Here is a 23,958-nt window from a genome sequence, read left to right on the forward strand (position 1 = left end):
AGCATGCTCAATCGTATCGTCAAAGGATAGCCAGACAATATGCAAAATCTGTCATTGAAAGAAAATTTCGAGTCAATAATCTAGTGCTCAGATCAACGACTTATCTCAAACACCGGCCAAGTGGCAAGTGGTCACCAAATTAGGAAGGTCCTTATGTTGTCAAAGAGGCATTACCTCGTAACTCATATCGGTTCATCAATGCCGATGGAGTGGAATCACCAGATCCTATTAACGCTCGGCATTTGAAAAAATTCTATACTTAAATCATGTCTTATCCTTTGTAATTCCTCCAAAATTTTCTTCGAATAATGATCAAGATTATCTTTTCCCAGTTACAATGGGGCATTTTTAAAATTTTGTTTTTAACTACAAATACCCTGTATGTAGGCAGGATAAACAAATCTCTCATTTCGCACACATATGCACTCATTTATACCATTTTCATATCTGCATATATCTGCGTTCATTTGTGTCGGTATTCGTTGGCATGCATTTGCACCAAATTCAATACCCATTCAGGATAAGGGATAATCCTGAGACCCCGACAGTCATTCTCGTTATCAATTTCCAAATACTTTAAGAGCCTAGGTCTCTTTCTGAATTTAAAAGATTCAATTTAAAAATAAAGTACATTTTCAAAACCCAGTGCTCAAATTGGTATATTTTCAAAATTCAGTGCTCAAACTGATATATTTTCAAAATCCAATGTCCATGATGACATATTCTCAAAACCCGGTATTCATACCGGTATTCTTTCCAAATTGAGCACTCGTGATTAATGTCTCACTGGTTGGTCGTGTCAGTCAACCTCTTGGGGTCAGTCTTCGCACTGATCATTCATCAAAATTCAAAATTCCAATTTTCAAATTGTCAATTTCGACCTCCGGGTCAATCAATTTCAATTTCGACCTTCGGGTCAATTAATTTTCAAATTCCAAATTTCCAAATTTCCAATTTCCAAATGTCAATTTCCAAATTCCAAATTCTAAATTCCAAATTTCCAATTTCCAATTTCCAATTTCCAATTTCCAATTTCCAATTTCCAATTTCCAATTTCCAATTTCCAATTTCCAATTTCCAATTTCCAATTTCCAATTTCCGAATATTAATGTCCAAATTCCAAACTTCCAATTTCCACTTTCAAATATCAAAATTCAAATTTCAAAAATTCAAAATTTCAACTTCCAAATTTTGACCTTTTGGTCACCCAATACGAATTCCAATAATTTTCTCTTGTGAGAGACCCTTGGTACAGGGAGAGTTCGAGGGAGCTCGTTTTTTTCGCATGCTATCCTTTGTTCACTTAGACCCTTTTTAGGGAGAGTTTGAAGGGACTCGTGTCTTTGTGAACCGTTTGCAAAACAAAATTCCAATTTCATACAAGGAACCCTTAGTTCACGGAGAGTTTCAGCGAAAATTCGCTTTCCTTGTGACCACAATTTTGTACTAGGCCATTTCATCATGAAGGACCCTCTTTTCAGAGAGAGTGTGATGGAATCGCTCCTTCATGACCAATTCACCGACCTCACCATTACCGGCCCCCTTTCCATAAGAGAAGCCTAATGTTAGGAAGTTTTGACTATAGCTTAATTTCTCTTCGAAAGTTCATTTTGCAAACACCTCCTCTTCAGGGAAGAGAAGAGTAATTCCTATTTCTAAATTTCTGAATCTTCTCCTTTGGGGAAAGGAGAAGAAAATTTCTGTCATGGATGCGTTGCGTTGTGCTTCAAATGCTCGCTTTCACAAAGGATTTCAAGAAAACTTTACCAATTTGTCATTAAATATTTGTTGATTTCAAAATCTTCATTGCACAAAAACATTACCTCAGAAAACCTTCAGTATTACTTTCGAAAGGACAAAGCTTTCGCGAAGAAAGATTCAAAACTCAAGATCTTTCAATTGACCAACCAAAAGGGTGAAGAATAAATCCTCGATATGGCCAACAAAGAAAATTCAATATTGTTGCAAAGCCACAAGTGATCGGTATTGATCGCAGTCAATGACACATTTTTAAAGACCATTCTTGGAAATTAAAGCAGTCGAAATATCCTAGGTGATACAGAAAAATCCACTCAATCTCCGTATCTTCTCAATCACCTAAGCTGCAATTAAATATCTGCAAAAGGGATCTCTCAACTGTCGTCAAGATGAAGGCAAATTAGGCGAATAGACCCCCGGGGCCAAAGAAGATTTGGATCATCTCCAAGATGACGGAGTTTGTGACGGATCCTTATAGGGAAAGTCCAAAGCATTGTCGAGATGAAAGCATATGCGATGAACCTTCTGACAATCCTTAAAAGGCATTTAATTTTTGCTATCACCAAGAGATTTTCAACCAAAGAGCCAATAACCGTCAATATAATCCCTGAGAGAAAAGAATGATCAGAATATCTCTGAGATGAAGGAGCTTGTGACGTACCCTTCCAAAAAAAAAAGAGAGAGAGAGAAAAGGACATCTTCAAAATGAAGGATGATGTAATCCTCAAAAGCCCAAGAAAGCCCAAAAGAGTACAAAAAGACCATCATGAAAAAAAAATCCCAGGATATCAAACTGCTAAATCTACTAAGAATCTTCTTTAAATTTTGTGAAATTCTTTTATCAATATTCTTTCACCAATTGCTTTCATAATATCAAGAATACTCTCTTTTCTGCTCATATCAAGGAAATTGATAGCTTCCATGAAAGAAAGCCAATCGCAAGCAATTTGAATTCGAATCTTGACTCTACGGAGTTAAGCCCAATTGGAGGTAATACTTCAGGTAGAAAAGAGGAAATATTTTCAAAACAATATGCATCATTTTCAATTATTTTGAATCAATAATAATTTTCAACACTTTGACAATATTTTCTAGCTATCCTAGAGTGAAGCAAGGGCTTGCGGTTCATCTTTGGCGTATCTTGACATCAGTTGTTATCCCTTTTAGGACATGATAACAGGAGTTTTCAAGATTCCTTCCCCTCTTTGGTATAATCTGAGCGCCTGGGCTCTCAGATTCGCACACTTCCCTGTGTCCCCACTGTCCCACCATAGACAGTCCAATTTTGGCTTGAGGTTAAGTCACAAATCACTTTCTCGCAAAAGGTCATCAAATTCAAAAGTTATTCAGTCTCAGCAATGAGGCACCCAAAATCAAATCCCTTTTCAAGCTTTAGAGACCCCAATTTCTTCCTTTTGCAAAACCCCTATCGGATTTACTGTGCAAAATTCGAAGGTTCCATCACGGTTTCTTCTTTTGAGGATTTCGCCCAATCAGGTTAAGGGTATAAACCTGAGCCTCCTTCGATGAGGTATTTCATTTTTTGCCCAATCAGGTTAAGGGTACAAACCTGAGCCTCCTTTGATGAGGTATTTCATTTCCGCCCAATCAGGTTAAGGGTATATGTTGAGAAACTCGGTTTTGATGTCACATAATATGATACACTGTCTTATTTAATTTTGTATGATATGATAATATGTTCTCTTGAAATAATGTTATATTATGACTGAATATGTTTTGCCTTAAATCTAACGAGTATTTGATGCAAGGATATCTCACCCAATAAGAATGGAGACTTCCTGTTCAAGTACAACTATGGTGTAATCATACTCCTTGAAGAAAAAGCTTGATGAGCCATGCTTTCCTAAAGTTCAAATGAAGAAATCGGCTACCTCAAGTTGAAGATTTTTTCTTCTTTAGAGTCATATGTAACAGAACCTTCAGGAACTTGCATATTGCATATTGCATATTACATACTCATTCATACATACTATATCATAAAAGTATACGATAGTTTCAAAAAGGTTCTTTTTTGAAAACCAACAAGTGTACCTTCTTACAACCTTTTATGAAAAAAATATTTTGTCATATAATAATTGTACCTTCTTACAACCTTTTATGAAAAAGACATTTTGTCATTGTACCTTACACTATATACAAGACAACATAAAATCGGCTACATAAGAAAAACAAATAAAATATGTTTTTGAAAAGACTTTAGTTATCTTCTTTAATGAAATATTTTTTTAGGAAGAAGACAAAAACATAAAATCGACTACATAAGAAAAACAAATAAAATATGTTTTTTAGTTATCTTCTTTTATGAAATGTTTCTTAATACAAGAAGAAGACAAAAACATAAATCGGCTACACAAAAGAAAAACAAATAAAATATGTTTTTTTAAAGGACTATAGTTACTTTTTCTCATAACCATAGAATGTCGACTTACTTGAAGTCATCATTCTCTTTACAAAGCATTAAATGCCTTCTGTAACAAATCCTTGTTAAATATTCTTCTCAAAGAATGTCGACCTTCCTTTTGGTCCTCATTCTCTCTGGAGACTTTGAAATACACAACATAAAGAAAACACTTGACATGACTATGTACAAATAAATATCTCAAAACACTCATAGTACTTACACTCATTTAAAGCAAAGAAGTACTAATGTACCTCAAATCATTAATTAGAATAAAGACAAAACTACAACCCAACGTTCAATGTACTATTATAAGAAATAGACTTTTTACATAAAATATGTATTACTTAAAAACAATACAACGACTAGTGTACCCTCTATTTTACTCTTCTGGAAAAAGGCATTCTCGATCTTCTCTAAAAGATATTTTTGAAATGACATAACATTTCACATTTCAAAAAGTTACAATTCCAAAATGTAACGACTACTTTTTAAAGGCTATATAAACACACTCAAATAAACTATTAAACAAGAGGAATGGAATAGACGTGTGAGCTTACAAAGAGAAAAAGTTCTATTCGTGATTTGAAAAGAGAGCCTTGAAAAAGAAAGAGAAAAAGAAAAAGGAAGAAAAGAGAAAAAGTCAAGTCCAGCTCTTTGACAAAGAGTATTCTCTGAGTGACAAACAAAACATTCTTAGAATCCTTCATTCGTGCATTCATATCATTCTGAAGGTTCTATAGGAAGTATTGTAACTCTGTTATTCACTGTATTCCTTCTTTGTTTAAAGAAGTAGACCTCTGTGAAAGAGGGTGTTGCTCTTCTCTGTTGAGAGAAGAAGACCTCTTGGGAAGAGGGTGTGCCCCTTCTCTGTTGAGAGAAGAAGACCTCTTGGGAAGAGGGTGTTGTACTATTTATCCGGTAACTCGGATGTTATAGTGGAATCTCAAGTGGTTTGCTTGAGGACTGGATGTAGGTCTGGATATTGACCGAACCAGTATAACTTCTGTGTTTTATGTGTTGTGCCTTATTGTTTAATTATTTTATTTTATCGATCATTATCATATTTCACTATTCACCCCCCCTCTAGTGGAATTTCATTTGGTATCAGAGCAGGTTTGCTGGTTTCGACGTAACAAGTCTTCCAGCACAAATGACATCTACCTCTTATGCTCGTGATATTGAAGGTCAACACGCATCTCGTCCTCCCTTCTTCAATGGCTCCAACTATGGATATTGGAAGTGCAGAATGACTATCTTTCTCAAATCCATAGACTTTGCTGTATGGAAAATTGTTGAGCATCCATACACATCTCCATCCGCAAACTATAACTTATGGTCTGATGAAGAAAAGAAAATGGCAAACCTAAATGCAAAGGCTATGAATGCCTTATATTGTGTCATTGATCAGAATGAATTCAACAGAATATCTATATGTGAATCTGCATATGACATTTGGCATTCTTTGGAGGTTATTCATGAAGGAACCAACAAAGTAAAAGAAGCCAAAATATCATCTCTTGTTAGAAAATATGAGTTGTTCAAAATGAACAAAGATGAACCCATCACAGAGATGTTTACCAGATTCACCAACATCACCAATGATCTGAAATCTCTGGGTGTAACATACTCCCAGACTGAAAAGGTGAAGAAAATCTTGAGATCTCTCACAACTGATTGGGAGAAAAAGACTACTGCTATTGAAGAAGCTCAAGATTTATCTAAACTTACATTGGACGACTTAATAGGCAATCTTATGGCCTATGAAGTCCACATAAAAGAAAGAAGGGAAGAAGAGCAACCAGTAAAGAAAACTCTAGCTTTCCCAGCTCTATCTGAGAATGAAGACTCAAATAAAGAATCAGAAATTGCGCTACTTACCAGAAAATTCCAGCGCTTCATGAGAAGGAACCGGCTTCCAAACAGGCACAAGGAAAGAAAAGATCTTAAAGAAGATCCCATGTGCTTTCAGTGTAATAAGCCAGGCCACTTAAAACGTGACTGTCCACTTCTCAAAAGAAAGTCCAAGACTGAGGAACCAAAGAAGAGGTTCTTCAAGAAAAAGGCTTTGCATGCTCAATGGGATGATTCAGAACCATCCACTAGTGAAGAGTCAAGTGATGATGAAGCCGAAACTGCAAATATGTGCTTCATGGCAAACGAAAGTTCGGTAAGTGAAATCTCTGATTTTTCCTTTGAAGAACTTCTAGATGCTTTTCAAGATCTATTTGAAGAATCTAGAAAATTGAGTTTCAAAAATAAAGTTTTAAAATCTGAAAATTTAAAGCTTTCTTAAGAGAATGAAAAACTCAGCAGTGAAAATTCTGAGTTAAAAAAGAAAAATCTTTTACTTATATCTGAAATTTCTTCTACTAGCTCCAAAACTAAAAATATGCAAGTAGAAATTTCAGAGCTAAAAAGTAAAACTGAGAACCTCATGAAAACGGTTTTCAAGTTTACTAAAGGTAAAGAGAACTTGAATAAACTCTTATCCTCTCAGAAGGTCTCCTTTTACAAGAATGGGATTGGCTATTCTCATTTCAAAAAACCTTCTTGTATAAATCAAAAGACCACATTTGTGAAAAGTTCATCTGAACCAAATAAGGAGTATTATATTGATAATCTTTTTAACTCCTCTAAAGAGATAGACAAACCCAAATCCAAATGGATATGGGTTCCAAAGTCTAACAAAAAAGGACCCGATTGGGTACCAAAAAGAAGATTTACTTAATGTTTTGCAGGCTCCAAAGAAGAAGAACAGATGGATACTAGATAGTGGATGTTCAAAGCACATGACAGGACATCCAGACCTTTTTGTTGTTCTTCATCATAAAGAAGGAGGAACCGTCACCTTTGGAGATAACAACAAAGGTTTGATAATTGGTATTGGAAATATTGGTAACATAGACAAACCTCTTATCAAAGACGTTCTCCTTGTTAAAGGCTTAAAACATAACCTACTAAGTATCAGTCAAATGTGTGACACAGGTTATAATGTTAACTTTAATCATGATGCATGCCTCATAGCTGACACAAATGAAAACATCATCCTAAAAGGTATAAGAAAGAATAATATATATGAACTATACCTAGAAAACATCACAGAACATTGCCTCATAGCTAATAATGACACTCAACATCTATGGCACATGAGAATGGGCCATGTCAACTCTAAATACATGTCTAAACTAGCTAAAGATAAGTTAGTACGTGGGTTACCCAACATATCTTTTAAAAAGGATTATTTTTGTGATGCATGTCAATTAGAAAAATTGTCAAAATCTTCTTTCAAATCAAAAAATGTCATTTCAAGTAAAAGACCTTTAGAGCTTCTCCACCTGGACCTCTTTGGTCCTTCTAGGGTAGCTAGCCTTAATCAAAATAGATATGCTTTTGTCATTGTAGATGATTACTCAAGATTTACTTGGGTAATATTTTTGAAAAACAAAAGTGACACGTTTTGTCAGTTTGAAATCTTATGTAAAAAATTACAAAACGAAAAATCGTGTTCTATTGTTAAAATCCGTAGTGACCATGGAGGATAATTTGAAAATGAACTCTTTGAAAATTTTTGTAACTTGCATGGTATTTCTCATAACTTTGCCTTTCCTAGAGCTGCATCTCAAAATGGTGTAGTAGAAAGAAAGAATAGAACCCTTCAGGAATCTGCCAGGACTATGCTCCAACACAATAATCTTGCAAAATCTTTTTGGGCAGAAGCTGTTAATACTGCATGCTACATAACAAATAGAGTTCTCATTAGACCCTTATTAAATAAAACTCCCTATGAACTATTCTATGACAGAACTCCAAGAATAGACTACTTCAAAGTCTTTGGATGTAAATGCTTTATCCTAAACACAAAAAATAGCCTGGATAAGTTTGATGCTAAATCTGTTGAAGGCATATTCTTAGGATATTCAAGTCATAGTAAAGCATACAGAGTTTTCAATAAGTGTCATAATACTATTGAAGAATCTATGCATGTTAGTTTTTGTGAATCTATTGATCAATCTGTTCATATACAAACTAATGATGATGATGTTGAAAGTACAGATTTATTTTTAGATAACACAGCTAAGTCTAATGAAGATGATCACCAAAGAACCTTTGTCGATATCAAAGATCATCCTCAAAAGCAGATTTTGGGAGAACTAACAAAGGGGGTTCAAACTAGAGCTCAGCTAGAACGGATTGCAAACATGGCATTCATTTCTCAACTTGAACCAAAGAAGATTGATGAAGCCATCATTGATGAGTTCTGGATGCTAGCCATGACTGAAGAACTGAATCAGTTCCAAAGAAATGACGTTTGGGATCTTGTGCCGAGACCAAAGGATCATCCAATCATTGGGACAAGATGGATCTTCAGAAACAAGCTAGACGAAACAGATTTTTCTAAGTCCATGCAGAAGGAATTCAAAATGAGTATGATGGGAGAACTCACCTACTTTCTTGGACTGCATATTAAGCAAACCAAGGATGGAGTTTTCATCAACCAATCTAAGTATGCTCATGAACTTCTGAAGAGGTTCAACATGAACTCAACTGCTTCAAAATCCACTCCTATGAGCACTACTACTGTGTTGGACAAAGATGAAGATGGTAAGACTGTTGATACAAAGGTATACCGAGGTATGATAGGATCACTTCTTTATTTAACTGCTAGCCGTCCAGATATAATGTTTAGTGTTTGCTTGTGTGCTAGATTCCAGTCAAATCCAAAAGAATCACATCTTAAAGCTGTAAAAAGAATAATGAGATATTTAAAAGACACAGTTGATTTTGGATTATTCTATTCAAAATCCTCTACATTCGATCTAATCTCATACAGTGATGCTGACTTTGCTGGAAGTAAATCTGACAGAAAAAGCACAAGTGGAACATATCACATGCTAGGGCACTCACTGGTATCATGGTTCAGTAAGAAACAGAATTGTGTATCATTATCAACTACTGAAGCCGAATACATTGCTGCTAGCCTAGCTTGTACTCAAGTTATCTGGATGAAACAAACATTAAAAGATTTTGGTTTAAATTTTGAAAATACAACTATTTTCTGTGATAATACAAGTGCTATAAACCTATCTAAGAATCCTATTTTACACTCACGAACTAAGCACATTCAAATAAGACACCACTTCTTAAGAGAACAAGTCTTAAACAACATAATTAAACTAGAATTCATACCCACTAATCTACAGTTAGCAGACATATTCACTAAACCATTAAAACATAAAGACTTCACACGAATTAGAAGGGAACTAGGAATATGCAAACTAAGTGACTTATAAATTAATTACACTTAATATAATACTTCTTATAAGTCTTGTTTAAATCGTATTTTAAATTGCTTTCCTTATTATCGTTTTTATTTAGTCAAACTAAGTTTCCATATTCACGTATTCTTATAAGACACATTCTTTATGTCATTCAAACTTGTCATCTTTCAAGTACACATCCATTATAACTCCTTGTCCTATCTCCTTTCTCTCATATCCATAAGAACTAATTATATTAAAAGCCATCATAACAATGTTCACATCACTCTACTCCTTTATTATTTTTGTCCTTTTATAAAAACTTTTCTTACGATAAATGGTCCTACTTAGTTTATGAGAACTTATTACTCTTCATTAGTTAAAATCGAATGACTATTTAGTTCCTTTAAAAGATCTAGTTGCTATATTCTCACGTAAATTATTTTTTACTATATCATATGTTATATCATAGCCCTACAAACTATCTATTATCATCTCTTTCATATACATATTAAGCCTCCATTCTTGTCAACTCTTGTTTTAACCTAACCTTGTCGAGTTTCTTTAAGAATATAAATAATAATTCATATCAATCATAACCTCATGTCTTTCATCAACTTTTTTTATTACTTCTTTATCCTTCACAAAAATCCATATATGTCATCTCACCTCTCTCTATGACAACTCACATTTATTACTCTTCATTCATAAATATTTCTTTGTCTCCTCATTTCATCTCTCGAATACGTTTTTTTTTTATTATACATTTTTGAATCCGACTCCTACATGTCTATTCTTATTTCAATTCTTATATATTTTTTTTAACTCTTTCTCCTTTTTGTCTCATCATCTCTCTCACCACTAGTCTAAGTCCAAATATGTCCTCATATCCACGTATACTCTTAAAAAATTACAAATATTAATCATAAAACATTTTTTTTAAAATGTCATATCTTTCAAAGTACAACATCACATGATCACCCTATGACCTTTCTTTCCATCTGTGACCTTGTCTCTCTCTTATTGTATATCTCTCTAAAATCGAGAACCTTTATTTATTCTATCTTTACTTTATGTCATATCTAAATCAAGTAAATGTTGTCCTTTATTTTCTTTCTCTCCTCTCTAGATATCCACATCATCTTTTTTATGTCTTTAACTCTCCATTCACGAATTTAGAATCCCTTCACATAGAATAACAAGTTGTTTGTCTTGTTAGGCCATTATTCTCAAAGATCAATCATTTTGTTATTCAACATGACACCCCATACTCTATTAATGGGTTCTCTCACTAGTCGATAAACTCACCCATAGTAAAATCTATATATTTCAATAACTATGTCCTCCTCAATCTAATATAATACACTATCCTCAAACATTGATTTGATTTGTCATTCACAAGTCTATTAACTTACTCCTCACGGATTTCCTTATTTGACTAAAATCTAAAAATTACTCACTTCCAATGTCATTCATTTCATATCAACAATTATTTTCTTCCTTCTATTTAATCAATTGGTTCATTTCTTACCATTCCATTCGATCTTTTCTATCCTTATACAAACTTTCTCTCGGTTCTAGCTCCTTTCTCTCCTAGTGCTTTATTTTCAAGACACTCGAAAATGGCTTCCTCTTCTACCAATGTGATCACCTCCGCCGATCTAAGGTATCCTGATTTGTTTCACACCTACAACTCACTCTGCTCTCGCCCCGTTCATGAAGGAAAATTGATCAACTTTGACGACTTCATGTTCTTCGACTTAGACACCTATCTCCCCGAACTCAAACCTCTCATAGGATCTTCATCTCCAGCTACCTACTATCCCGAACTAGTCCGACTGTTTTACACCAACTTCTCTTCTGATCATGAACAAACCTCAATCACCAGCAAAGTCCGAGGACAGCTGATGATTTTCGATGCTTCCGATCTAGGTAGAATTCTAAATCTACCTTCCACCGGTACCGACCTTAACACCATAGTACCAATCGACCGATCGGTACTTCGAAAAATACTTCTCTGCACCAACTGCTACCAACCTCCGTGGCACATGAGAAATCTCCAACCTCATGCTCAGCTACTTGCCCAGATTCTTCTCCACAACATCTATCCCAAGCATCCCCGCCAGGGATTAGTTCCTCGAAAAATCTCTCTTCTTATCTACGCAATCCTTTCTTCTCTTCCGATAAATTGGTCATCCATTATTTTCGACCTCTTTATTCGTTATCAGAAATTTGAGCCTCTTCTTTTTGGGTGTTTTATAACTCCCATTCTCAAATACTTCCACGTACCACTTCACAACGAAGTCATCCTCCGTCCCTCTCACGTCCTCGATGGTACCACCTTCAATCTAAGGTCCCTGCACATGCCCGACTCTGATGAAGCAGATCCAATGTCCTCCTTCAATTACTTTTCTGCTATGATGGATATCGAGCAAACTCAGGATCGAATCCTTCGTAATCAAGCCCTGTTGCAGCAGACTCGCAAGCGGAATCGTGCCAACCGGACACCTTCACCTTCTCCACCTTTGAGATAGACTCATTTTTTATTTTGTCTTTAATAACTTTTAAATTACTTTTTGGTCTGTAATAACTTTTTTACTCTGATCCCTCCTTTTTGTCCATGACAAAGGGGGAGAAAACCTGTCTCCATTATTGGAGAAACATTCTCTCTTTAAACATTATTTCACTTTTTTATCATATTATTATTTCTATGCATAATGTCTTTTTGACACTGGGAGCATATTTTGTCATCATCAAAAAGGGGGAGAATGTTGAGAAACTCGGTTTTGATGTCACATAATATGATACACTGTCTTATTTAATTTTGTATGATATGATAATATGTTCTCTTGAAATAATGTTATATTATGACTGAATATGTTTTGCCTTAAATCTAACGAGTATTTGATGCAAGGATATCTCACCCAATAAGGATGGAGACTTCCTGTTCAAGTACAACTATGGTGCAATCATACTCCTTGAAGAAAAAGCTTGATGAGCCATGCTTTCCTAAAGTTCAAATGAAGAAATCGGCTACCTCAAGTTGAAGACTTTTTCTTCTTTAGAGTCATATGTAACAGAACCTTCAGGAACTTGCATATTGCATATTGCATATTACATACTCATTCATACATACTATATCATAAAAGTATACGATAGTTTCAAAAAGGTTCTTTTTTGAAAACCAACAAGTGTACCTTCTTACAACCTTTTATGAAAAAGATATTTTGTCATATAATAATTGTACCTTCTTACAACCTTTTATGAAAAAGACATTTTGTCATTGTACCTTACACTATATACAAGACAACATAAAATCGGCTACATAATAAAAACAAATAAAATATGTTTTTGAAAAGACTTTAGTTATCTTCTTTAATGAAATATTTTTTTAGAAAGAAGACAAAAACATAAAATCGACTACATAAGAAAAACAAATAAAATATGTTTTTTAGTTATCTTCTTTTATGAAATGTTTCTTAATACAAGAAGAAGACAAAAACATAAATCGGCTACACAAAAGAAAAACAAATAAAATATGTTTTTTTTAAAAGACTATAGTTACTTTTTCTCATAACCATAGAATGTCGACTTACTTGAAGTCATCATTCTCTTTACAAAGCATTAAATGCCTTCTGTAACAAATCCTTGTTAAATATCCTTCTCAAAGAATGTCGACCTTCCTTTTGGTCCTCATTCTCTCTGGAGACTTTGAAATACACAACATAAAGAAAACACTTGACATGACTATGTACAAATAAATATCTCAAAACACTCATAGTACTCACACTCATTTAAAGCAAAAAAGTACTAATGTACCTCAAATCATTAATTAGAATAAAGACAAAACTACAACCCAACGTTCAATGTACTATTATAAGAAATAGACTTTTTACATAAAATATGTATTACTTAAAAACAATACAACGACTAGTGTACCCTCTATTTTACTCTTCTGGAAAAAGGCATTCTCGATCTTCTCTAAAAGATATTTTTGAAATGACATAACATTTCACATTTCAAAAAGTTACAATTCCAAAATGTAACGACTACTTTTTAAAGGCTATATAAACACACTCAAATAAACTATTAAACAAGAGGAATGGAATAGACGTGTGAGCTTACAAAGAGAAAAAGTTCTATTCGTGATTTGAAAAGAGAGCCTTGAAAAAGAAAGAGAAAAAGAAAAAGGAAGAAAAGAGAAAAAGTCAAGTCCAGCTCTTTGACAAAGAGTATCCTCTGAGTGACAAACAGAACATTCTTAGAATCCTTCATTCGTGCATTCATATCATTCTGAAGGTTCTATAGGAAGTATTGTAACTCTGTTATTCACTGTATTCCTTCTTTGTTTAAAGAAGTAGACCTCTGTGAAAGAGGGTGTTGCCCTTCTCTGTTGAGAGAAGAAGACCTCTTGGGAAGAGGGTGTGCCCCTTCTCTGTTGAGAGAAGAAGACCTCTTGGGAAGAGGGTGTTGTACTATTTATTCGGTAACTCAGATGTTATAGTGGAATCTCAAGTGGTTTGCTTGGGGACTGGATGTAGGTCTGGATATTGACCGAACCAGTATAACTTCTGTGTTTTATGTGTTGTGCCTTATTGCTTAATTATTTTATTTTATCGATCATTATCATATTTCACTATTCACCCCCCCTCTAGTGGAATTTCAGTATAAACCTGAGCCTCCTTTTATGAGGTATTTCATTTTCGCCCAATCAGGTTAAGGGTACAAACCTGAGCCTCCTTTGATGAGGTATTTCATTTACCGCCCAATCAGGTTAAGGGTATAAACCTGAGCCTCCTTTGATGAGGTATTTCATTTTCCGCCCAATCAGGTTAAGGGTACAAACCTGAGCCTCCTTTGATGAGGTATTTCAATTTCTGCCCGATCAGGTTAAGGGTACAAACCTGAGCCTCATTTGATGAGGTATTTCATTTTCCGCCCGATCAGGATAAGGGTACAAACCTGAGCCTCCTTTGATGAGGTATTTCATTTCCTACCCAATCAGGTTAAGGTACAAACCTAAGCCTTATTTGATGAGGCATTTCATTTCTGCCAAATCAGGTTAAGGGTACAAACCTGAGCCTCATTTGATGAGGTATTTCATTTTCGCCCAATCAGGTTAAGGGTACAAACCTGAGCCTCATTTGATGAGGTATTTCATTTTTCGCCCAATCAGGTTAAGGGTACAAACCTGAGCCTCATTTGATGAGGTATTTCATTTTTCGCCCAATCAGGTTAAAGGTACAAACCTGAGCTTCATTTGATGAGGTTTTTCATTTTCCGCCCAATCAGGATAAGGGTACAAACCTGAGCTTCCTCATTTTGATGAGGTATTTCATTTCCCGGTCAGGATAAGGGGTTAAACCTGAGCCTCATTTTGATGAGGTATTTCATTTCCCGGTCAGGTTAAGGGTCAAACCTGAGCTTCGTTTCTACACCTCATATTCTTCATCGGTGTCTTCTGTTGATTCTGTTCCATCTGAGATTTCTTCTGGCTGAATATGCTTCTTGGAAGTCTTTATTGATTTCTTATCCTTGTGACCGTGGAACTTCTGCATAAATGGATTCTTTTCTGAACTGGTCCCGGGTTGCTCACTCATCATCTTGTTCATCATCTTCTGGAACATAGCATACATCTGTGGATCTATGCCATCATCCTCTTATCGGTTTTCACATAACACAAAAATCCAGACAACGGCACATGAACAACCAGATGCATAGAACACAATAAGAACAACGAAAGCATGTTAATACTGTGTAAAAGGCTAAGGCGTACGAAAGTACTCCCCTTAGAGAAGATTCGCCCCCACATACAATGCAAACAGGGTCCGACGTCCTTCCCCCATGATACAATAGCCTCGACGATCAGAACCGGTGCACTCCGACAGATCGTCCTTCGAAGACAACCTCTACGAACCGAAGTTGCAGAAAAATCCCTTTTCGGGATAACTCAGGAGAGAGAGAGAGAAACAGGGAAAGAGAAAACACAGAGCCTTTCTTCCTCAGAAGTATGCGTAAAGCATCTGAGTAACCCCAGCCCTAACCACGCTTTTATAACCCCCGAACGGTTACAAAACGTGGTAGGAGCCCGTTACGGAATCTGAGGCATCGAGGCTCGTTAACGGACTTCGAAGAGTCGAGATCCGTAACAGAATCTGAAGAGACAAGACTCTTTAACGGACACGAACTACGAGGAGTCATGACCCGTTGTCATTTCTCTTAACCCATTAAAGCATCCAAATACACACAGAAACTTTGGGCAAAAAGGTACTTTGGTCTTGATTTGATATGGCCCTAATGGGCCAATTATTCGAACCCAAGCCTAGCCTGGCTCGGCTCGACACGGCACGACAGTTCACCCTACAACTTGTTATTACTACATTGAATCTACTTTGTGGGATCTCCACACAGATAGGTTGGGTTGCTACTGTAGATGAACAACTGATGGGTTTCAGTCCCATCCCCTCTCTGGATTTTAGGACTAATGACTTATTTAGTCCTTTCGTTAATGAATCAGTTGTGTTCTCTTTGGATCCAACATAGTCCACAACAACCACTAACTGAGACACTAGTTTCCTTATATATTTTATTCTGACTTGGATGTGTCTTCTCTGCTTTTGGTTATATTTTGTGCTTTTAATCTTTCCAATAGTGTCCATATTGTCACAATGCACAAATATCGAAGGAATTGGTTTGCCCATTAAAGGAAGTTGCTCAAGAAGTCCCTTTAATCATTTAGCTTCCAATCCTGTAATATCTAAAGCACAGAGTTCAACCTCAAAAGTAGACCGAAACAAGATGGTCTGCTTTACTGATCTTCAGGCTACTACACCGCCACCCAAGGTAAATACATACCCTCTCACGCCATAACTCCAAGAGTTCATGGCTATCCAGCTCGCATCACTATATCCCTCAAGAACTGCAGAGAATCTTTTGTAATGCAAACTCAAGAAAATAGTTTCTTTCAGGTATCTAAGTACCCTGTCCAATGCCTTCCAATGAGTGTGATTTGGACAACTTGTGCATCTACTTAATTTTGTCACGGAAAATGAAATATTCAGTCTCGTGCAATTTGCAAGATACATCAAACTTCCAATAATCTGAGAATACAGTCAACTAAGGTAGTGGTTCAAACCGGAAGGTACCATTACTGAAAGCATGATATGTCCTGTTGCAGATTATCCCATTTTGCATCTTGGTTTCTTTTTGTTTTCATTCTTTAAATTTGTGGGGGAATGTTGGATGTAAAAAGAGGAGGTGAGAGAATTCAAATATGAAAACATAGGTTGTTTGGAAAAGGTTGGACTTGATGACGTGGAATAGTCCCATATTGACGGTGTTTGAGTTCGTTGTAGGCTTTATAACCTACATGTAAACTCTTACACTTGTTCATAAGAACAAGAGATTGGGATGACTACCACACACGTGTGCGCGCACCCTTATCCCCTCAGCTGAACGAGTCAGCTTTAAGCCTAAGATCACATTTGCAACACTCATATTCTTCATATCAAACTTACTACTAAGAAACGACTTTGTCTCATTCATAATTCCCATATTGGAACCAAACAATAAAATATCATCTACATACAGGCATAAAATAATACAACCATCACTTTTAACTTTGCAATAAACACATTTATCAGATTCATTGACAATAAAGCCAAATGATAAAATAACATTATCAAACTTCTCATGCCATTGTTTAGGAGCTTGTTTTAGTTCATATAATGACTTAAGAAGTCTACAAACTTTGTTCTCATTACCAGAAGCCACATAACTCTCAGGTTGATCCATATAGATCTCTTCTTCAAGATCGTCATGCAAGAAAGCGGTCTTCACATCCATTTGATGGACCAAGAGATTATAAATGGAAGTCAGTGCAATAAGCACCCTAATAGTGGTCATCCGAGTAACCAGAGAATATGTATCAAAATAATCTATTCCCTTCTTTTGTTTGAACCCCTTGGCAACCAGTCTTGCCTTGTACTTGTCAATGGATCCATTTGGTTTTAACTTCTTCTTAAAGATCCATTTGCACCAAATAGTGGAACTACCATGAGAGAAGTCAACTAGTTCCCAAGTGTCATTAGAGACAATAGAGTCCATTTCACTCTTTATGACTTTTTTCCAATGCCTTGCTTCAGGTGAAGCCATAGCATCTCGAAAAGTGGGAGGATCATCCTCGATAAGGTAAGTGATAGAATCACTTCCCAAATCTTTGGTAATATGTGGTCTCTTGCTTCTTCTAGGTTCAACCACTTCATCGGACTCAATGGGTCTAGGATGGAAACAAGATGATTCTATACCCACATCTGTCATCCTTTCCACATGTTCGACAATGGAACCAGAAGTTGAAGGTATATCTAAAGAAGAAAGATCCTAAGGTACACCTACTTTCATGAGAAATACATCTTCAAAGAATGTAGCTTCTCGAAGCTCAACAATAGAGTTTACATCTATGTCGGATATCTCAGACTTAATTACTAAGAACTTGTAGGCATAGTTGTTCTCTACATAACCCAAAAAGACAACATCCACGGTTTTAGAACTCAACTTCTTCCTGTTGTGCTCTGGGACAAGTACCTTTGCAATGCACCCCCACACTTTAAGGTATTTCAAGCTAGATTTCCTATTTCTCTAGAGTTCAAAAGGGCTATTCTCCTTATGCTTCTAAGGAACTCTATTCAGAATATGGCAAGCTGTATTCAGAGCATCCCCCCACATATAGGTAGGTAATCCATAACTCCCAAGTAGAGCATTTATCATGTCAGTTAGGGTTCTATTCTTTCTTTCTGCAATCTCATTAGATTGAGGAGAATATGAAGCAGTAAACTCATGAACTATGTCAACAAATTTGCAATCTTCGTCGAGTTTATTAGAAGTATATTTTCTCCCTCTATCAGACCTCAATCTTTTAAGTTTTCTACCAGATTGTGTTTCTGCTTTATTCTTAAAAATAAGAAACTTATCAAAAACTTCATCTTTTGATTTTAGCAGATATACATAATAATATTTAGTGTCATCATCTATAAAGGTGATAAAATACTTTTTATGATTTCTGGTTAACACTTCATTAAACTCACAGATATTTGTGTGCACCAGATCCAATATTTCAGAATCTCTAACAATCGTATGGAATGGTTTCCTACATTGTTTTGCTTGCACACAAATTTCACATTTTTTAGTTTTATCAATGGAATGCTCAGGAATCATTTTCAAGTTCATCATGCGTTTCACAGAATTAAAATTCACATGACCTAATCTATTATGCCACAAATCAGATGATTCTATGTTATATGTAACATTAGACAATGAATCAAAAGAAACATCATTTTCTAATTTATCACTGCAAACATGTTCAACACGAAATTTAAACAAACCATCATCTAAATACCCTTTGTCAATAAAGGTTCTAGAATATAAAATAACAATTTTATTACATTTTAAGTTAAATTCATAACCCTCTCTAACAAGACATGAACCACTTAGAATGTTCCTTCTAACTACAGGCACATGGTGCACTCTGTGTAAAGATAGAACTCGTTCTGAAGGAAACTTCAGATCCATGCATCCAATCCCTAACACCTTTGCAGCCGTTGAATTGCCCATAGTCACGGATCTGCCTGTAGCAGCCTGGTATGAGACAAAGACAAACTTATCAGCACAAACGTGCATATTAGCCCTAGTGTCAATCAGCCACTCAGTTGCCTTATAAACGTGATAGATTTGCGAGTTAATAGAAACATACCCAGTACTAGTCCCAACGACCTCAGTCGCCATGTTGACTTGAGGCGTTCCATCTGTGGTCCCATGAGCTTTGGCCTTCTTGGACGGACATTTCTTAGCCTAGTGCCCAACCTGCCCAAAGTTCCAGCACGGTTTGTTCTTTGCCTTTTTCTAGTTTTGGCCTTAGGTTTAAACTGGTTTTTCATTACAGATTTCAGTTTTTGTGCTTTGCCCTTAAAAGATCTGGTCATCAGGTTTACTTCAGGTTGTTCAGTTGGCATCATAATCTGTTTCTGGCTTCTGTGCTCTTCTTCAATGGCAATGGATACCATAAGATCATCCAGGGAAATCTTTCATCTACGGTGCTTGAGAGACATACCAAAGTCTACCCAAGACTTAGGAAATTTCTCCACGATGGTCATAACTTGAAACTTCTCAGGAAGTTTCATATCAGCCTCAGCCAAACTATGGAGCAACAACAGAAACTCGTGTGCCTGCTCAATGACCAACTTGCCCTCAACCATCTGATATTTCAGAAACTTGGCAACTGAGTACTTTTCAAGACCTTGGTCTTCGGTATTATATTTTTTGTCAAGTTGATCCCATAGGCCCTTAGCAATGGTAGACGAGGAACAATATACATTAAACAACGTGTTGGACAAAGCCAACAATATGCAACCATGACATATACTGTCCTTTTTTTCCCACTCTACAGCTGCAGTGACCACTGCAGGGTCAGGGTCAGTATCAGAAACCAAAGGGCAGTCGAGTTCCAGAACAGACAACAACCTTATCATAGTGAACCAGATTTTCAGGCGTTGCTGCCAACACTTGAAATTCTGACTGGCAAACTTTTCTGGCATACCAGACATGTCCACTTTTGGTACAAAAGTAGAAGAAGTCGACATGCTTTGAATCTTCTCTAAGACTGTTAGATCATTTTGCATTTCACGCAGTTTCACAATCATCATCATGATATAAAACATAATATAAATCAGGAAATATAACAATATGTACATCATGATTAACAGACAATTGGAACAATAACAGGGAGCAAGCATATCGATTTCTACATAACACCAAAATCCAGACAACGATACATGAACAACCAGATGCATAGAACACAATAAGAACAATGAAAGCATGTTAATACTGTGTAAAAGGCTAAGGCGTACGAAAGTACTCCCCTTAGAGAAGATTTGCCTCCATATACAGTGAAAACAGGGTCCGACGTCCTTCCTCTATGATACAATAGCCTCAACGATCAAAACCAGTGCACTCTGACGGATCGTCCTTCGAAAACAATCTCTATAAACCGAAGTTGCAGAAAAATTCATTTTCGGGATAACTCAGGAGAGAGAGAGAGAGCAACATGAAAAGAGAAAATGTAGAGCCTTTCTTCCTCAGAAGTGTGCGTAAAGCATCTGAGTAACCCCATCCCTAACCACGCTTTTATAACCCACGAACGGTTACAAAACGTGGTAGGAGCCCGTTACGGGATCCGAGGCATCGAGACCCGTTAATGGACTTCAAAGTGTCGAGATCCGTAACAAAATCTGAAGAGACAAGACTCTTTAATGGACATGGACTACAAGGAGTCATGACCCGTTATCATTTCTCTTAACCCACTAAAGCATCCAAATACACACAAAAACTTTGGGCAAAAAGGTACTTTGGTCTTGATTTGATATGGCCCTAACGGGCCAATTACCCGAACCCAGACCCGGCCCATCAAGCGGGCGCGCGCGCGTGTGTGGTAGTCATCCCAACCTCGTTCTTATGAACAAGTGTAAGAATTTACATATAGGTTATAAAGCCTACAACAAACTCAAACATCGTCAATATGGGACTATTCCACGTCATCAAGTCCAACCTTTTCCAAACAGCCCATGTTTTCATATTTGAATTCTCTCACCTCCTCTTTTTACATCCAATAGAAACCAACAATTCTTGAGATACAGGACCTGAAAGGTGTTGCACCGAAAGGAGGAGGCATCATGTACCTTCTCTCAAGGGATTCTAATACTATTTCTGCTACCTGTTTTACAAAGTAGAGCCAATCATCTACAATGCTTTGGTTTTCTTCCAGTCTGCTTGAGATCTTGATCAAGCTCAGAATATGGGTCCAGACGGGTCAGTATCGAGGTCGAGTCGAGGGACCAAACTCCATAGGTACTCTCATCTCCGAGAAAGGATGTTGGTTGTGATAGCTTGCTTGGTGGGTAAGAAGGAGAGGATGTGAGTGAAGATGGGGATAACTGGGCTTTTTTGTGTAGGACATAACAAGGTGAACTTCCATTGTGATGGAAGAATTTGGACCCATGCTTTCTTGGCAAATCTTGAGTATAATTTGGTAAACTTGAAAAAAGAGAGAGGTTAAAACGCCTAACGAATTAGGGCACACTCTCATACAATAAAAATTTGAGTATGACAAAACTCTGATACCATAAAAATTGAATAGGCGGAAACTCTCACACGCTCTTCATTAAATATGGACATTATATGAAGTTTTCTTAATGAGATAGATTATTTTAATGAAGAGTCAAATAAGAAAATCTCTCTTAAATTGGATAGCAAAACTCGTATAATGAAGAAAGACTTCTTAAGTTCTTATCTCCCACCGCTAAAAAGGTGAGTCGTTTATGAAAACTCGAAATGGTAAAGATTTTTCTCTTTAAAAAAAAGATGAAGACTTCAATGCATGGAGAAACCCAAAATGGGTCTCGGATCTCTTAATCTTAAATTTATTGTTGTAATTGAAAATCAAGGTCCATTGCAAATTAGTAATTATTAGGTTCAAGTCTTGCATTTTGGTTTGGGAGTTAACACTTGAGAATTGTCTTGTATTCTTTGGATTAACTTTTTCTTAGGAAGATCTTTGTAAATTGTATTTTTTATTAAATAAACTGCTAGGGGCCTAATTAATTCGAGCATCAATCATGCATCTCAATTGCGGCCTAGGGCTGCAAACGGATCAAATAATGGAACTAAACACTTTTCAAAAAACTTTTGGTGGAAAGTAGGAAAAACACCAAAAACTTTATAAAGAATGTGTACTTTTTTTTTAAAGCAAGCTGGGGTTAGGCGGATCCCTACCGAAACAACAGGCACCCCATGTGGCAAAGTGATTCGATCTTGGGCCTTCAGCTTGACACAGAACCCTGCTTGCCATAAATAATTTTTTTTTTAATTTTTTAACAATTCCCCACTAGTTTCAAAATATTTTGGCTTTAAAAAATATATATGCATTAGTGAGAGTGTCTTTCATACTTGAACCCCCACTTAATGAAGAAAAACCTAAATTAACTAAGGTGCCAAGTGGATGTACTTTGGACTTAACTCCTTGTATTGTTCATCTGAATTTTCAATCACACATAAGTTTTCAAAAGTTTGATATGTGTGGATTGCAAATTGGAACATTTAGAGCTTAATTTGTTCTTGCATGAATTCATGAGTGTTCTAGTTAATTGTCAATTCTTATAAGATGTGGCTCACACTTCTACCCTCACATAGGTAGTTTGTCAAATTATTCATTAATGCATACCTTAGCCTTAAGACCTACAAACTCATTAAAAGTTATTAGCTCAATCCTCACATTTGTTACAACTCATGAGCACATATCATGAGTGAGTTAACATACATGTGCTATATTCATGTCATTCATTAATTTGTTTTCATTGAAACTATCCATGTGAAAATCAACAATAAAAGCACCAAAACTTTATAAAGAATGTGTACTTTCCCAACATATAAAACACAAATTTTTTGAAACTTTTCCAACAACATTCACATGCTTGTTATTTATTGGTATTTGTTTGGCATAAGATTACAAGTCACAGAAAGAAATATGTCTACTTGTTTTGTGTACCTATGTTTTGCATCTCCAATGGTGTTTGTTTTTCCATGGCTGAAAAGACCTTGATTTTGGCATTGCAAAAATAAAAAAATTATGTGCTGTAAAGAATACATACATTAGCATTATTATGAATTTGGTACAATAAGAAGTGAACCCCACAATCAGATGATACTTGCTCCTGTCTTGGTTAAGTCAAGCCGGTCCACAAATCAGGGGGTAACAAGATAGACTGGGAGAATGAGGACATCTTAGGGCATGTTTGTTTTGATCACATGTTCTTTTGTCCACGATAAAGTGATTTATGTGATTCACATTCTTAGACATTAACTTTCTCACATAGTTGTGAATTTGACTAGTGTAATTAAAAATTTATCATATGAGAATCTGTGGCTTCAATATTTTGAATCACATTCACTGGTTGCATTTTTATATGTTTGCAATTCCCCTGTGAAATTTGTAAAATGTGATACATAATCACACGAGGCCTGTGAAAGTTACAAAATAGCAGGCATTGCAAACATGCCCTGAGCTTCAACCTTTTGGTACAATTTAAGTTGTGGGCCAGACATAATTAACCTCGATGGTAACGGCTCTGTGTCATGTTATGGAATGACCAAGTTCATGAACTTCATTGTTTTCAACACGACGTTTGGAAGTGAGACGAATCTCATAGAAAAAAAAAGAAAAATTTAGTTCTTATATGAAAACTTTTCTTTTGTGTGTATGACATGTGAAATCAAAGTGGAAGAGAGAGATCTAGACGAGCTTATATTGCTGAATATATTTTCATATTAAATATTTAGATTTTTAGAAAAAAAAAATCGTGTGAAATAGTTTTCTTTCAATTTGGAACAATTGGAAAAAACTGTACTTTGTACTTTTCCATTAAAAATTTCCTTTCATTTTCAACTTCCGAACATGTATGAAATCTTGAATCT

Source organism: Nuphar pumila, chromosome 10 (assembly GCF_984573655.1).
Source record: "Nuphar pumila chromosome 10, dmNupPumi1.hap1.1, whole genome shotgun sequence".
In the NCBI taxonomy this organism is placed as follows: domain Eukaryota; kingdom Viridiplantae; phylum Streptophyta; class Magnoliopsida; order Nymphaeales; family Nymphaeaceae; genus Nuphar; species Nuphar pumila.